This window comes from Bubalus kerabau, chromosome 6 (genome assembly GCF_029407905.1).
Source record: "Bubalus kerabau isolate K-KA32 ecotype Philippines breed swamp buffalo chromosome 6, PCC_UOA_SB_1v2, whole genome shotgun sequence".
NCBI lineage: Eukaryota > Metazoa > Chordata > Mammalia > Artiodactyla > Bovidae > Bubalus > Bubalus kerabau.
This window is the reverse complement of record NC_073629.1, coordinates 109,980,586-109,996,657: the sequence shown is the minus strand read 5'-3', so window position 1 is coordinate 109,996,657 and position 16,072 is coordinate 109,980,586.

Genomic DNA, 16,072 nt, shown 5'->3' with positions numbered 1-16,072 from the left:
CAGGAGAAGCTGGAGGTGGACCTCTTTGCAGGGGTGAGGGGAGTTGTTACCAGCTTACTCTCCGGCTCACTAGCCTGGCCCTGCCCCCCACCCCCTTGATTACAAGGGGATGAAACAATGTTTTCCTAAGAAAAGCCACACCAGACTGGTGGAATTGGGCCCAGGGCAAATCACAAGGGGACTTAATTCAGATTTCTCCTGCTAAAGGAAACTTCCAAGACTTTGCCCCTTCCCTTCTGTAGCAGATGTTGCTAGTGTTTATACAGATCAAGTTTGCCTCTCTTTTCCTGGACACATGGGTTTCCCAGGTGGCACTGGCGATAAAGAACCTGGCTGACAATGCAGGAGACGTAAGAGACACAGGTTTGATCCCTGGGTGGAGAAGATCCCTGGAGGAGGGCATGGCAACCCACTCTAGTATTCTTGCCTGAAGAATCCCATTGACAGAGGAGCCTGGCAGGCTACAGTCCATAGGGTTGCAAAGAGTCTGACATGACTGAGAGATTCATTTCCTTCTTTCAAATCACAAGGGGATTGATTCACATTTCTCTTGTCAAAGGGAACCTTCCACGACTTTTATTCCTTCAATCTGTAGCAGATATTACTAGTGTTTATGGAGGAGAGGTTTGCCCCTCTTTCCTAGACACATGGAAAACAACCCTTTCCAGCCCCTCTATCCCACATGACAGTTCTTGCCAATGCAATATGATTGGAGGTGATGTGTATCACTTCTGAGCCAAGGCACTGAAGAACCTGGATAATTACTGTTCCAATTCTGGAGCAATGGTGGAGGCCACGTATTTAAAATGGTGCAGCTACAGGATGGTGTGGGGGTGGGTCCTCTATCTGTCAGCCTGGGGCCCTGAATTTCACTGTGCAACAAACACATGCATTCTGCTGATCCTGACCAAGGCTGCAGTGTGGGCCACCAGTAAATCTTAGTTGTGTTGTGCCACGGAGATTTGGGGTTAATTTGTTACGCGGCTTGGCTTAGCTTTTCCTGACTAATGCACCATTTTTGATCTGTTTTGTACATCTTCAATATTGTGGCCCATATCTCATGCGCCACCAGTGGGAATGTAAATTAACACAACTTTTCTGGAAGACAATTTGGCAGGGTGTATATATGAAAAGCCCTGAATAAGTGTATTGCCTTTGACTCAGAAATTTCACTTCTAGGAATTTATCCTAAGGAAATAATTGGACAAGTTCAGAAAGTTGTATGGATAAAGAGGATATTCATCACACAAAATGGTGAGAAATTGGATCAGCCTAAATATCCCACAACAGCAAATTGGTTAAATAAATTGTGATCCAGCTCTACAATAGAGCACTAGCTGCTGCTGGTGGCACGGATTTATTGACACAGAAAGAGAGCTACATTCTGTTGCAGTGCAGAGGGATGCATAATGTAAGCCCATCTTTGTTAAAAAAAAAATGTATATTTGCATGAAAAAAGTCTGTATGATACTCTGCAAGCACTTAGCGATGGAAATTTCTGGGTGTGGAATCTCAGGTGGTTTAATCTTTCTTGGTTTTATTTTGCCTCTCTATTTATATTTTTTATTCAGTGATTTTGTATTATGTATAATTAAAAATTAAAGGGAGGAAAAGAAATGACTGTGTGATCTTGGATACATTAACCTCTAAGGCTCATGATTTCCTTATCTATGAAGCAGGCACCAGGGTACCTGCCTCCTTGGGTTGTGAAGATTCAGTCAGATCAAGTGTTACAAAGCGCCTGGCACCTGCTAGGCGCTTAAAACCCATAGCTGCTGTTATCAATTATCTGTGAGCTGAGGACCCTTAGAGATTGGTTGGTTCATTAATTAATCCATCCATCTATCCACTCATTCAATAAGCATGCCCTGAAACCCACTGTGTGTGTGGCTACATGCTGGAAAAAGATAACCACGATAATAAGAATAGCAAATACTTACATGGCACTTAGTGGGGCCAGGCACCATTGCAAGCACTTCATGTTTATTAACTGGTTTAACCTACACAATAATCCTCTGAAGGGATACCATTCTTAGCCCTGTTTTATAGGTCATGGAACTAAGGCACAGACAGATCAAGTGACCTGCTTGAAGTCACAAAGCTAGAAGGCAGAGCCAGGCAGCTGGGCTCCAGAATCTGCACTCAGCCCACCGCTCCTCTGCTCGGTCCCCGCCTGCTCACAAGCCAGACGCAGCAGGGCCAAGGAGCCAGGGGCCCTGCTGGGAGAGAAGCAGCTGCTGGGCTGGAGATCTCAGAGTGAATCCCAGCACTAGAGAAGGGATTAGCAGGATGAGGGGGCTCTATTGTGAAGCCCATGGCTGAGCTGAGGGAGGTGGGCGTGACTGTTAGGGGAAGGGGCATTATCGGACCCTCGTGCTGTCCTGGCTCTCTGAACTCAGGCTCACAGGACCCAGGCTGCAGGTGGGTGGGGGCACCCACCTTCCTGACGAGCTAGGAGGGAGCAAGTAACCACAGTGATGGGCCAGGCATGGGGTGAAGCACTTTCATGCATGATCTCAATGAATCCTCCTGAAGCTCTGAAGTGGACACTTTTACAGAACAGGAAATCGAGGCTCACGGAGGTGAAGCCACTTGTCCAGGGTCAAGTAAATGGGAAACCTAGATTCGAATGAGGGTTCTGCGAGAGTCTTAACCACTCTGTTAAACATCCCCCGGGGCGGGGCTCCTGCATCTCCCACCCTCCCTTACAGGGGTCCTGGAGGCACTGGTGAGCTGGGAGACTTCTTTTCTCAGGCATGTCCTTGGCAGAGGTTGCTGTTCCGGTCTGCAAGGTGGGACATTGTCATATCAGGGCAGCAGCAGGGAGGGCCTGGAGACCCCTGGGATCAAATGGGGACCCAGGATGGGAGTTAGGTAGGGGAGGAGAAACTTGGGGAGGCTGTAAGGAAGAGGACTAAGGCTCCGCCATCCATCGCCCGTGCTTGGGCCCTGCTGTGTGCCCGGAGCTGCATGTGTGTTATCTCCTGACATCCTCACCACCATGTTGGGGGGATGGGATTAGGCCCTCACTTTACAGAAGAGGAAACGGAGGCTGAAGGTAGCAATAGGACTTGCCCAGGAACCTACTGAGAGAAGGAGCTGATCCTCGAGCCCAGGTGTGTTGACTCTGAAGCCGGAGTTCTCTCTGCACAGGCGGCGTCCAATGGGAGCCCACCGCCCCTGGGGGCAAAGTTATAAAGGACATTCTACTGCTCCACCAGAGGGTGAGTGGGGATGGGGCTGAGTGGGGTGAGGGACAGTGGGCTCTGAGCAGTGTCTGGGGCATTGGGGTTCCTCTGGGGCAGGGAAACACTTAACACTCCTCTAGGTCTCCCCATAATTTGTCACCGTGTGACCCAGCCCTGAAACCTGCTGATCTCTCCTTCCACCATCCTTGTCAGGGCTATGTTACTGCTTGAAACTTGTGAATATGTTCAGTTCAGTTCAGTCGCTCAGTCGTGTCTGACTCTTTGCAACCCCATGAATCGCAGCACGCCAGGCTTCCCTGTCCATCACCAACTCCTGGAGTTCACTCAGACTCACGTCCATCGAGTCAGTGATGCCATCCAGCCATCTCATCCTCTGTCGTCCCCTGCTCCTTCTGCCCCCAATCCCTCCCAGCATCAGAGTTTTTTCCAATGAGTCAACTCTTCGCATGAGGTGGCCAAAGTACTGGAGTTTCAGCTTTAGCATCATTCCTCCAAAGAAATCCCAGGGCTGATCTCCTTCAGAATGGACTGGATGGATTTCCTTTCAGTCCAAGGGACTCTCAAGCGTCTTCTCCAACACCACAGTTCAAAAGCATGAATTCTTCGGTGCTCAGCCTTCTTCACAGTCCAACTCTCACATCCATACATGACCACAGGAAAAACCATAGCCTTGACTAGATGGACCTTTTTTGGCAAAGTAATGTCTGTGCTTTTGAATATGCTATCTAAGTTGGTCATAACTTTCCTTCCAAGGAGTAAGCGTCTTTTAATTTCATGGCTGCAGTCACCATCTGCAGTGATTTTGGAGCCCCCCCCAAAAATCAAGTCTGACACTGTTTCCACTGTTTCCCCATCTATTTCCAATGAAGTGATGGGACCGGATGGCATGATCTTCATTTTCTGAATGTTGAGCTTTACGCCAACTTTTTCACTCTCCACTTTCACTTTCATCAAGAGGCTTTTGAGTTCCTCTTCACTTTCTGCCATAAGGGTGATGTTATCTGCATATCTGAGGTTATTGATGTTTCTCCCGGCAATCTTGATTCCAGCTTGTGCTTCTTCCAGTCCAGTGTTTCTCATGACGTACTCTGCATATAAGTTAAATAAGCAGGGTGACAATATACAGCCTTGACGTACTCCTTTTCCTATTTGGAACCAGTCTGTTGTTCCATGTCCAGTTCTAACTGTTGCTTCCTGACCTGCATACAGATTTCTCAAGAGGCAGGTCAGGTGGTCTGGTAACCCCATCTCTTTCAGAATTTTCCACAGTTTATTGTGATCCACACAGTCAAAGGCTTTGGCATAGTCAATAAAGCAGAAATAGATGTTTTTCTGGAACTCTCTTGCTTTTTCCATGATCCAGCGGATGTTGGCAATTTGATCTCTGGTTCCTTTGCCTTTTCTAAAACCAGCTTGAACATCAGGAAGTTCACGGTTCACATATTGCTGAAGCCTGGCTTGGAGAATTTTGAGCATTACTTTACTAGCATGTGAGATGAGTGCAATTGTGTGGTAGTTTGAGCATTCTTTGGCATTGCCTTTCTTTGGGATTGGAATGAAAACTGACCTTTTCCAGTCCTGTGGCCACTGCTGAGTTTTCCAAATTTGCTGGCATATTGAGTGCAGCACTTTCACAGCATCATCTTTCAGGATTTGGAATAGCTCAACTGGAATTCCATCCCCTCCACTAGCTTTGTTCGTGGAGATGCTTTCTAAGGCCTACTTGACTTCACATTCCAGGATGTCTGGCTCTAGATGAGTGATCACAACATCGTGATTATCTGGGTCATGAAGATCTTTTTTGTACAGTTCTTCTGTGTCTTCTTGCCACCTCTTCTTAATATCTTCTGCTTCTGTTAGGTCCATACCATTTCTGTCCTCTATTGAGCCCATCTTTGCATGAAATGTTCCCTTGGTATCTCTAATTTCTTGAAGAGATCCCTAGTCTTTCCCATTCTGTTGTTTTCCTCTATTTCTTTGTATTGATTGCTGAAGAAGGCTTTCTTATCTCTTCTTGCTATTCTTTGGAACTCTGCATTCAGATGCTTATATCTTTCCTTTTCTCCTTTGCTTTTCGCTTCTCTTCTTTTCACAGCTATTTGTAAGGCCTCCCCAGACAGCCATTTTGCTTTTTTGCATTTCTTTTCCATGGGGATGATCTTGATCCCTGTCTCCTGTACAATGTCACGAACCTCATTCCATAGTTCATCAGGCACTCTATCTATCAGATCTAGGCCCTTAAATCTATTTCTCACTGCCACTGTATAATCATAAGGGATTTGATTTAGGTCATACCTGAATGGTCTAGTGGTTTTCCCTACTTTCTTCAATTTAAGTCTGAATTTGGCAATAAGGAGTTCATGATCTGAGCCACAGTCAGCTCCCGGTCTTGTTTTTGTTGACTGTATAGAGCTTCTCCATCTTTGGCTGCAAAGAATATAATCAATCTGATTTCGGTGTTGACCATCTGGTGATGTCCATGTGTAGAGTCTTCTCTTGTGTTGTTGGAATAGGGTGTTTGCTATGACCAGCGCATCTTCTTGGCAAAACTCTATTAGTCTTTGCCCTTCTTCATTCTGTATTCCAAGGCCAAATTTGCCTGTTACTCCAGGTGTTTCTTGACTTCCTACTTTTGCATTCCAGTCCCCTATAATGAAAAGGACATCTTTTTTGGGTGTTAGTTCTAAAAGGTCTTGTAGGTCTTCATAGAATCGTTCAACTTCAGCTTCTTCAGCGTTACTGGTTGGGGCATAGACTTGGATTACTGTGATATTGAATGGTTTGCCTTGGAAACAAACAGAGATCATTCTGTCGTTTTTGAGACTGCATCCGAGTACTGCATTTCGGACTCTTTTGTTGACCATGATGGCTACTCCATTTCTTCTGAGGGATTCCTGTCCGCAGTAGTAGATATAATGGTCATCTGAGTTAAATTCACCCATTCCAGTCCATTTTAGTTCACTGATTCCTAGAATGTTGACATTCACTCTTGCCATCTCTTGTTTGACCACTTCCAATTTGCCTTGATTCATGGACCTGACATTCCAGGTTCCTATGCAAGATTGCTCTTTACAGCATTGGACCTTGCTTCTATCACCAGTCACATCCACAGCTGGGTATTGTTTTTGCTTTGGCCCCATGAATATGAATATGAATGAATATGTGAATATGTTATTCTACATAAAAAGGGGATTTTGCAGATAGGATTAAGATAAGATTATTTTAGATTATCTAAGTGAGCCCAGTGTAATCATCAGGATCCTTAGAAAAGTCAGAGATGTGAGGACCTGAGAGACAGAGGTTGCTGTTGACTTTGAAGATGGAGAAAGGGAGCGAGGGATGCCTGCTGCTCCAGAAGCCATAGAAGGCAAGCAAGTGTTTTCTTCCTCGAGCCTGCAGAATAATGCAATCCTACTGTTATCTTGATTTTAGTCTACTGAAACGATTTTTGACTTCTGACCTCCAGAACTGCAAGACAGCAAGTTTGTATTGTCTTAAGCCACCAAAAGTGAAGTGAAGTGAAGTAACTCAGTTGTGTCCAACTCTTTGCTACCCCATGGACTGTAGCCTACCAGGCTCTGCTGTCCATGGGATTTTCCAGGCAAGAGTACTGTAGTGGATTGCCATTGCCTTCTTCAGGGGATCTTCCCGACCAATGGATCAAACCCAGGTCTCCCGCATTGCAGGCAGACGCTTTACCATCTGAGCCACCGGGGAAGCCGTAAAGGCTGTGGTAATTTGTTAAAGCAGCAATAAAACACTAATGCTTTCATTAGTATGATGCCATACACTGGCTTCTTTTTTAATGTTTAACCAACTTGTATTCCTGCACTAAACCTCATTTGGTTGTGATAGATTAGTCATTTTAAGGATTGTTAGTTTGAATTTGTTAACATTTTGTTTAGAATTTCTTATCTATATTTACGAGGGATATTGTATTGGCGTTTTCTTCTCTTGTCATGTCTTTGGCTTTTTTTTTTTTTTAATTTTATTTTATTTTTAAACTTTACAATATTGTATTAGTTTTGCCAAATGTCGAACTGAATCCGCCACAGGTATACCTTTGTTCCCCATCCTGAACCCTCTTCCCTCCTCCCTCCCCATACCCTCCCTCTGGGTCATCCCAGTGTACCACCCCCAAGCATCCAGTATCGTGCATCAAACCTGGACTGGCGACTCGTTTCATACATGATATTATACATGTTTCAATGCCATTCTCCCAAATCTCCCCACCCTCTCCCTCTCCCACAGAGTCCATAAGACTGATCTATACATCAGTGTCTCTTTTGCTGTCTCATACACAGGGTTATTGTTACCATCTTTCTAAATTCCATATATATGCGTTAGTATACTGTATTGGTGTTTTTCTTTCTGGCTTACTTCACTCTGTATAATAGGCTCCAGTTTCATCCACCTCATTAGAACTGATTCAAATGTATTCTTTTTAATGGCTGAGTAATACTCCATTGTGTATATGTACCACAGCTTTCTTATCCATTCATCTGCTGATGGGCATCTAGGTTGCTTCCATGTCCCGGCTATTATAAACAGTGCTGCGATGAACAGTGGGGTACACGTGTCTCTTTCCCTTCTGGTTTCCTCAGTGTGTATGCCCAGCAGTGGGATTGCTGGATCATAAGGCAGTTCTATTTCCAGTTTTTTAAGGAATCTCCTCACTGTTCTCCATAGTGGCTGTACTAGTTTGCATTCCCACCAACAGTGTAAGAGGGTTCCCTTTTCTCCACACCCTCTCCAGCATTTATTACTTGTAGACTTTTGGATCGCAGCCATTCTGACTGGCGTGAAATGGTACCTCATAGTGGTTTTGATTTGCATTTCTCTGATAATGAGTGATGTTGAGTATCTTTTCATGTGTTTGTTAGCCATCTGTATGTCTTCTTTGAAGAAATGTCTATTTAGTTCTTTGGCCCATTTTTTGATTGGGTCATTTATTTTTCTGGAGTTGAGCTGTAGGAGTTGCTTGTATATTCTCGAGATTAGTTGTTTGTCAGTTGCTTCATTTGCTATTATTTTCTCCCATTCTGAAGGCTGCCTTTTCACCTTGCTAATAGTTTCCTTTGTTGTGCAGAAGCTTTTAAGGTTAATTAGGTCCCATTTGTTTATTTTTGCTTTTATTTCCAATATTCTGGGAGGTGGGTCATAGAGGATCCTGCTGTGATGTATGTCGGAGCGTGTTTTGCCTATGTTCTCCTCTAGGAGTTTTATAGTTTTTGGTCTTACGTTGAGATCTTTAATCCATTTTGAGTTTATTTTTGTGTACGGTGTTAGAAAGTGTTCTAGTTTCATTCTTTTACAAGTGGTTGACCAGTTTTCCCAGCACCACTTGTTAAAGAGATTGTCTTTAATCCATTGTATATTCTTGCCTCCTTTGTCAAAGATAAGGTGTCCATATGTGCGTGGATTTATCTCTGGGCTTTCTATTTTGTTCCATTGATCAATATTTCTGTCTTTGTGCCAGTACCATACTGGCTTTGTTATCAGAGTAATGCTGGCCACTCAAAGTAAGTTGGGAAGCATTTTTTCCTCTTTAATTTTCTGGAAGAGTTTTTGCTGATATTACAGCTCCCTTAAATGTTTGCTAGAATTCTCCACTGAAATCATTTGGTCCTGTTGTCTTTCTGTTGAAGGGTTTTTAGTCATAAGTTTGATTTATTTAAGAGATATAGGGCTCTTCAGGTGATCTGTTTCTTTTCAAGTGAGCTTTGGTAGTTTGTGTTTCAAGGAATTTCTCCGTTTCATCTGAGTTGTCAAATTTATTTGCAGAAAAGTGTTCATAATATTTCTTTATTTCTTTTAATATTTGTAAAATCTGTAATGATGTCATTTCTCTCATTTCTGATGTTAGTAATTTGTATCTTTTCTCTTTTTTTCTTATCAGTCTAGCTAGAAATTTATCAAATTTATTAATTTTTTTTAAAGAACCACATTTTGGGTTCATTGACTTTCTCTGTTTTTCTTCTGTTTTTTAAATTTATTTCTGCTCTAATCTTATTTCCTTTCTAATGCTTACTTTGGGCTTAATTTGCTACCCTCCATTACTTTATTTTATTTCTTTTAAAAACTGAGGTATAATTTATATATAATGTTATATTAGTTTCAATGGACATGAATTTGAGCAAACTCCGGGAGATAGTGGAGGACAGAGGAGCCTGGTGTGCTGCAGTCCATGGGATTGCATCAGACATGACTTAATGACTGTACAGCAATAACAAGTTTCAAGGGTACATCACAATGATTAGGTTTTTGCATATATTGTAAAATGATCACCACAGTAAGTCTAGTTAACATCTGTCACCATATACAGTTATAAGTTTTTTTTGATAACTTTTAAGATTTACTCTCTTAATAACTTTCAAATATGTAGCAGTTTTATTAACTATAGTCACCGTGCAGTATGTGACATCCCCAGGACTTGTTTATTTCATAGCTGGAAATTTGTACCTTTTGATTCTTTTCGTTCACGTCTCCCTCTATCACTCAGTTTCTTAAGGTAGAAAGCCAAGGATCTGAGACCTTTCTTCTTTTCTAATATCAGCATTTACTGCTATAAATTTTCTCCTACGTATGATTACAGTGGAGTGCTACTAATTTTGTGTTTTTCTTTTGTGTTATGTTTTCATTTTTATTCAGTTCAAAATACTTCATAATTTCCCTTTTGATTACTTTTTTTGACTCAAGGGTTATTAAAAAGTGTGTTATTTAGTTTCCAAGTATTTGGTAATTTTCCTCATATCTTTCTATTATTGATTGTAATTTAATTTCATTATGGTCAGAGAACATTCTTTGTATAACTTGAATCCTTTTAAATTTATACAGACTTGTTTTATGACTCTATCTTTTAAAATTTCCATGGGCACTTGAAACTTATGCCTAATCTAATATTGTTGAGTGGAGTGTTCTATAAATGTCAATTAGGTCAAGTTGTTTATAGTGTTGTTCAAGTCTTCCATCTCCTTAGTGATTTTCTGTCTACTTGGGTCTATCAAATGTTTAGAGAATGTTGAAATCTCCAACTATAATTGTAGACTGTCTGTTTCTCCTTGCAGTTCTATCCCTTTGTGCACTGTGTATTTTGAAACCCTGTTATTAGATACATAAACATTTTAGATTTTTTATGTCCTCTGTATGAATTGATCCCTTTATTGTTATGGAATGAACTTATTTATCTCTGGTAATAGTTTTGATCTGATATTTACTTTGTCTGATGTTAATACAGCTACTCCAACTTTCTTTTGTTTATACAAAAATGGCATACCTTTTAATATCCCTTTACGTTTAACATATTTATGTCTTTATATCGAATGTGTCTTTTTTGAGGCAGTGTTTAATTGGTTCTTGCTTTCTTGTCCAATTTAACAGTCTCTGCCTTTTAATGGGGGTGTTTGGGTCATTTACATTTAATGCGATTGCATGTTGTTAAGCTTAAGTCTGTCATCCTGCTACTTGTTTTATATTTGTACCATCTGTTCTTTGTCTCCTTTTTAATATTTTTCTTTCTTCTTTTGGAATTTTTTAATGATTCCAATTTATCTCATTTATTAGCTAGAAATTTCATTTTATTCATTATTATTTCAGTCATTATTTTAGGGTGTATAGTATATGTCTTTAGCATAACAGTCTGCTTTCACATGAATTGTCCTACTTACATAAAGTGTAAGACTCTTATAGTGGGGTGTGCGGCCCTTCCCATCTCTCAGCCATTATTCTATTGTCATACCTTTAACTTATTTATGTTATAAATCACACAGTATACATTGTTATTATTCCTGTTTAAATAATCAATTATTTTAAAAAGTGGTTTAAATAATACTGAAACTCATGTATTTCCCTGTGTAGTTACCATTCTTGGTGTTTTTCTTGAATCCATATTTCTATCTGGTATCATTTTCTTCTGACTGAAGGGCTTCCTTTATTATTTCTTACAATGGAAGTCTGTTATTGATGAACTGTTTAAGCTCTTGTAGGTCTGAAATACGCTTAATTTTGAAAGATATTTTTGCTGGACTTAGAATCACATGCTAATCCCTACTTTTGAACTCTACAATCACACATGTCAGGCTGCTTAAGGTTGTCTCCCAGGTAATTGATGCCACCTTAACATTTTTTTGTTTTTCTCTCTGTGTTTCCTTTTGTGTAGTTTCTATTTCTGTCTTCAAGTTCATTCGTTATTTTCTTCTGCAATGTCTAATCTGCCATTAATCTCACGCACTGTATTTTTTACTTCAGATTGTGGTTTTCATGTTTATAAGTTTGATTTGGGTCTTTTTAATATATTAAGTGCCTCAACTTAGCAATGTAAATCTGTGGACCACAGCTATAATAATAGTTTTAATGTCACTGTCTGCTAATTCTAATATCTTTGAGTTCTGGGTCAGTTTCTCTTCATTCGAATTTTCTCTTCATTCTTGGCATGCTTGGTAATCTTTGATTAGTTGCCAGACATTGTGATTTTAACTTTTGGGGGCATTTTTGTATCCCTTTGGGTACTCCAATTACACACATTAAGTGTTTTTGTATTCCTGGTTATTTGTGTATTCCTATAAATGTTCTGAACTCTATTCTGGAATGCAATTTATTTGCAGGAAGTTTGATCTGTTTGGGTTTTGCTTCTAAGATTTGTTAGATGGGACCAGAGTAGGCTAAGGATAATTATTCTTCATTGTTGAGGGAAGATTCTTCAAGTGTTCTACCCAATGCTGCATGAATTTTGAGGTTTTCTGGTCTTGGTGAGAACAGATGTTATTCCAGGTCCTGTATGAGTCTTGGATGCTATTCCTTTTAATACCTTTGAATTGTTGTTGGCCTGACCTTAGCTATTTTTCTTATACACACATGCTGATCAGTACTCTCGTGAATACTTAAGGGGGACCCTTTCCGCATCTCTAGGGTTCTCTCTCTAAGTAGGTCTCTCCTCTCAAGTACTCTGTCCTGCAAACTCTGGTTGTCTCGGTCTCCTTGGTTTCTCAACTCTGTCTCCTCAAGTCCTAGGGCTTTCCAGGCTCCACCTTCATTTCCATTTTTTAAAATTTCCTGCTGCAATCTGGAAACTTACCAAAACAGTAAGATAAGATTATTTTGGGCTTGCCTTGTTTGCTTCCTGTCTCTCAGGGATACTGCACTTTGTTTTCTGATGTCTGGTGTCTTGAAAACCATTGTTCCATGTACTTTGTATCATTTATTTTTGTTGTTTCAGGCAGAAGGATAAATCTGGTCTCTATTTCTTCATCTCGGATGGAAGCAGAAGTTTCTCCCTGCTTTTCAACACCATCTATATGCTGATGGCTCCCACATCCCCTCCTGAACTTCAGAGTCTTAAATAGTCATGGTTAGCAACTCAAACTCACCATGTCCAAAATGGCACTCTTGATTCTCCTCTCGCAAGTCTCTCCTACCTGACTTCCTTATGCCAGCAAATAGTCACCCAGATGTTCAGGAAAAAAGCCTTGATCTCATCCTTTTTCCTTCTCTTTCCCTCACATCCTCTGTCAGTACCTCAGAAACTCATTTTGGCTTGACCTCCAAAATGTGTCTCATTTCTGAGACCCTTCCATTATCCCCACTGCTGATTAAAGCCGCTGTCATTACTCATCTGGAATCTTGCAGTAGCCTCCCAACTCCAAACTAACTGCTTTCATTTCTCATCTTCTACAGTCTGTTTTTCCTTCAGCAGCTAGTGAGCCCTTAAAGATGCCAGTCCCATCGTGACTGTTCAAAAGTCTCCAATGTTTTTCTAACACGACTTAGGATAAAGCCCAAAGTCCTTATGGTGGTTCTCGGGACCCTATAGGATATGACCTCCACCACCTCTCTCACCCCATCTCCCCTTTCTTCCTTGCTCACTCCACCCTACACTCTGGCCACCTGTCTCCTCAGTTACTAGAACATGCCAAGGACCCCCCTCCTTTGGAGAATACTCTTTCTTTGCCTGGAATGCTTCCCCCTGGATATTTAGTGTCAATCTCTTCATGGATCTCAGCTCAAATATCGCCTCCTCAGAGAGCCCTTCCATGAATATCTGATCCAAGAGAGCACCCTGCTGCTTCTCCTCTTATTCTTTATTTTCCATCATAGACCTTATTCCCTCCTGACACCCTGCATCTCTGTTTGTTCATGGGCTGATCATCACTTTCCCTCAGTAGAATGCAGGCTTCATGAGGTCAGGGACTTCCTCCTGGTCACTCTCGGGTTGTCTATACTTAGAGGAGTGCCCGACATATGGCATATACTCAATGAAGCAGACTGACTGAATGAGTGCTCTTCTGGCCACTAGGTACAATCTACTCGCTGTGTGACTGTGGACAAGTCCTGTACCATCTCATGGCATGACCTTTTCTCGTGGGCACTGGCCCACTAAATGAATGTCAGCCCCTCAAATCTCCTATTGTGCACGGTGCCAGATGAGCCTTGGGCTTTTCTCTTCCTGCTCTGGGCCAAGTGTTCTCCAGCCTAGGCTTTATGGCGCCAAGCTTTGGATTGCCATGATTACCACCAGGGGGCGCTCGATGCTTAGATTCTGGACCAGGGACTCCAGCTCCTGTTTGGATTGGTGGAAGTCACTGTGATTGACTATCATTTAGGACCCCTGTATGTAGGTGGTGTAAATGTGTGTGGGGAGCAGGAAGACATTTCCAGGAGCGCTGCCTCCGGGGCTCAGGGTATGGAGTCAGCTCTTGCTGATCACTCTCTCATGGCTCTCCACCTAGAGACAGACCCCAGAAAATGATTCACCTGTGTCTTCCTGGGGAAGGAAAGAAAGAAGTGGGCTCACTAGGATGGAAACTCGGTGTGGATGTTCAGTGGCTTCTCACATGTCCTGGACCCAGAAATCACCTTGTGGCTTTGGACAAGTCAGCCCTTTGGCATCATTGAGCAGGGTGACCCTATTATTCTTGGGATCCCTCCAAGGAGCCAGAAACTTGGCAAACCTGGCCCAGCCCTTGACCTCCTCCAGTGCTGAGCCCTTTGCTGCCCCTCCTCAGGTCAGGGAGGGAAGGCCCCACCCTGGACTTCAGATTGTTCCCCAGGCTCCAGGGTGATCCTAGGAAGAGTGGGGAGGTGCCGTCTGAACGGAGAGGCTCCCACATATGCAAGCTCATTTCATTCTCTCAATAAGTTGGAGTGTTTTGGCTGTGGACCCACAGGTGGGTGGGGAAACTGAGACCCGGAGAGTAGGAAGGACAGTTTGGGGTCACACATCAGCATCTGGGGTGCTCGGTTCCATCGCACCCTCTGTTGTGGGTGTGCCCAGTGCCCCTCGGGCCATCCCCTTTCCAGAGAGTTCTCTCCTCCAGCTCAAACACAGCCTCTGTGCCTTCGCACTTGCTGTTCCTCTGCCTGGCATGTCTTGCCCTCTGATATTCACGGGCCTGATTCCTTCCTGTCACTCAGGTGACAGGCCAGATGTCACCTCCTCAGAGAGGGCTTCCCTGACCACACCTGGTCCCTCTCTATCTCGCCAGCTTGTTTTATTTCTCCTGAGCACTTCTGACCGTCTGAAACTAGCCAGTTTCCTGGTTTATGGTTTGCACTTTGTCTCCCCTGGCAGAATGAAGTGCCAGAGCAGGGACCCTGCTTGACTGGTTCTCACATGGCACACAGTGGGAGGTGCCCCATGGGCATTGCTGGATGAGTGAACAAGGAGGTGGAGAGTTGCCTGTCACCCACACAGGTCTCTGGACAGCGCTGCAGAGTCGCTCTGACCCTTTCCTGGAGGTGCCAGGCTCTGGACGCTCTGGGGCTGATGTGCCCATGCCTCTCTGGGCTTCTTATTACCCCATCTGTTTCCCCATGAGTGGGAACACTCCTCAGCCACTAAGTCATGGAGGGTTCGATTTAAGAAATGGGAGGAGGAGGAAGGAGAGAGTGGATCTGTGGTGGGGTCCAGCCCTTGGTTCTGGGGAGGGGAACCCCGGGATGGTGGAGGTGCTGGCTGCCTTTGCTTTTCCAAACTTAAGCTAAGTGAGTGGGTGGGTTTCTGAGCATGCCGACTGCTGGGTCATGGTGTGTGTTCCCTGTGAGGATGCTGCGGAGGGTGTTTCCTTTACCATGTGAGCATGAAATGCCCCTGAGAGCCCTCCCGGTGCCACCTGTGCCATCTTGCAGGAGAGCCTAGTGACTGGGTGCAGAGCAGAAAATGTAGCAGGAGATTGAGTCTTGCTTTAGGTCAAGGAGATCTGAATTAGAGTTCTGATTCGGTCATTTCCATGCTGTGCAGCTCTAGGTGAGTGACTTCCTGTCTCTGAGCTAGGGACAAATGCAGCCTGCTTTCTGTCACCGACCCTGGAACTCTACCCTCCAGGCCCAGCCTTTTGTGTCTGGGGTTCCTGGCCACCTTTCTTTCTTTCTTTTAAGTTGAATTATGGTGCATTACAACACTGTGTTAGTTTCAGGTGTACAGCAAAGTGTTTATACATATATATATGTATATATGCTAAGTCGCTTCAGTCCTGTCTGACTCTGTGCGACCCCACAGATGGCACCCCACCAGGCTCCCCCGTCCCCGGGATTCTCCAGGCAAGAACACTGGAGTGGGTTGCCATTTCCTTCTCCAATGCATGAAAGTGGAAAGTGAAGTCACTCAGTTGTGTCCAACTCTTTGTGACCCCATGGACTGTAGGCTACGAGGCTCCTCCGGCTGTGGGATTTTCCAGGCAAGAGTACTGGAGTGGGTTGCCATTTCCTTCTCCAAATGTATATATATATATATTAGGTTATTCCCATTATAGTTTATTACAAGGTATTGAATATTTTCCTCTGTGGTATACAGTAAATCCTGTTGCTTATATATTTTATATATAGTAGTGTATCTGTTAATACCAAACTCCTAATTTCTCCCTCCCTTT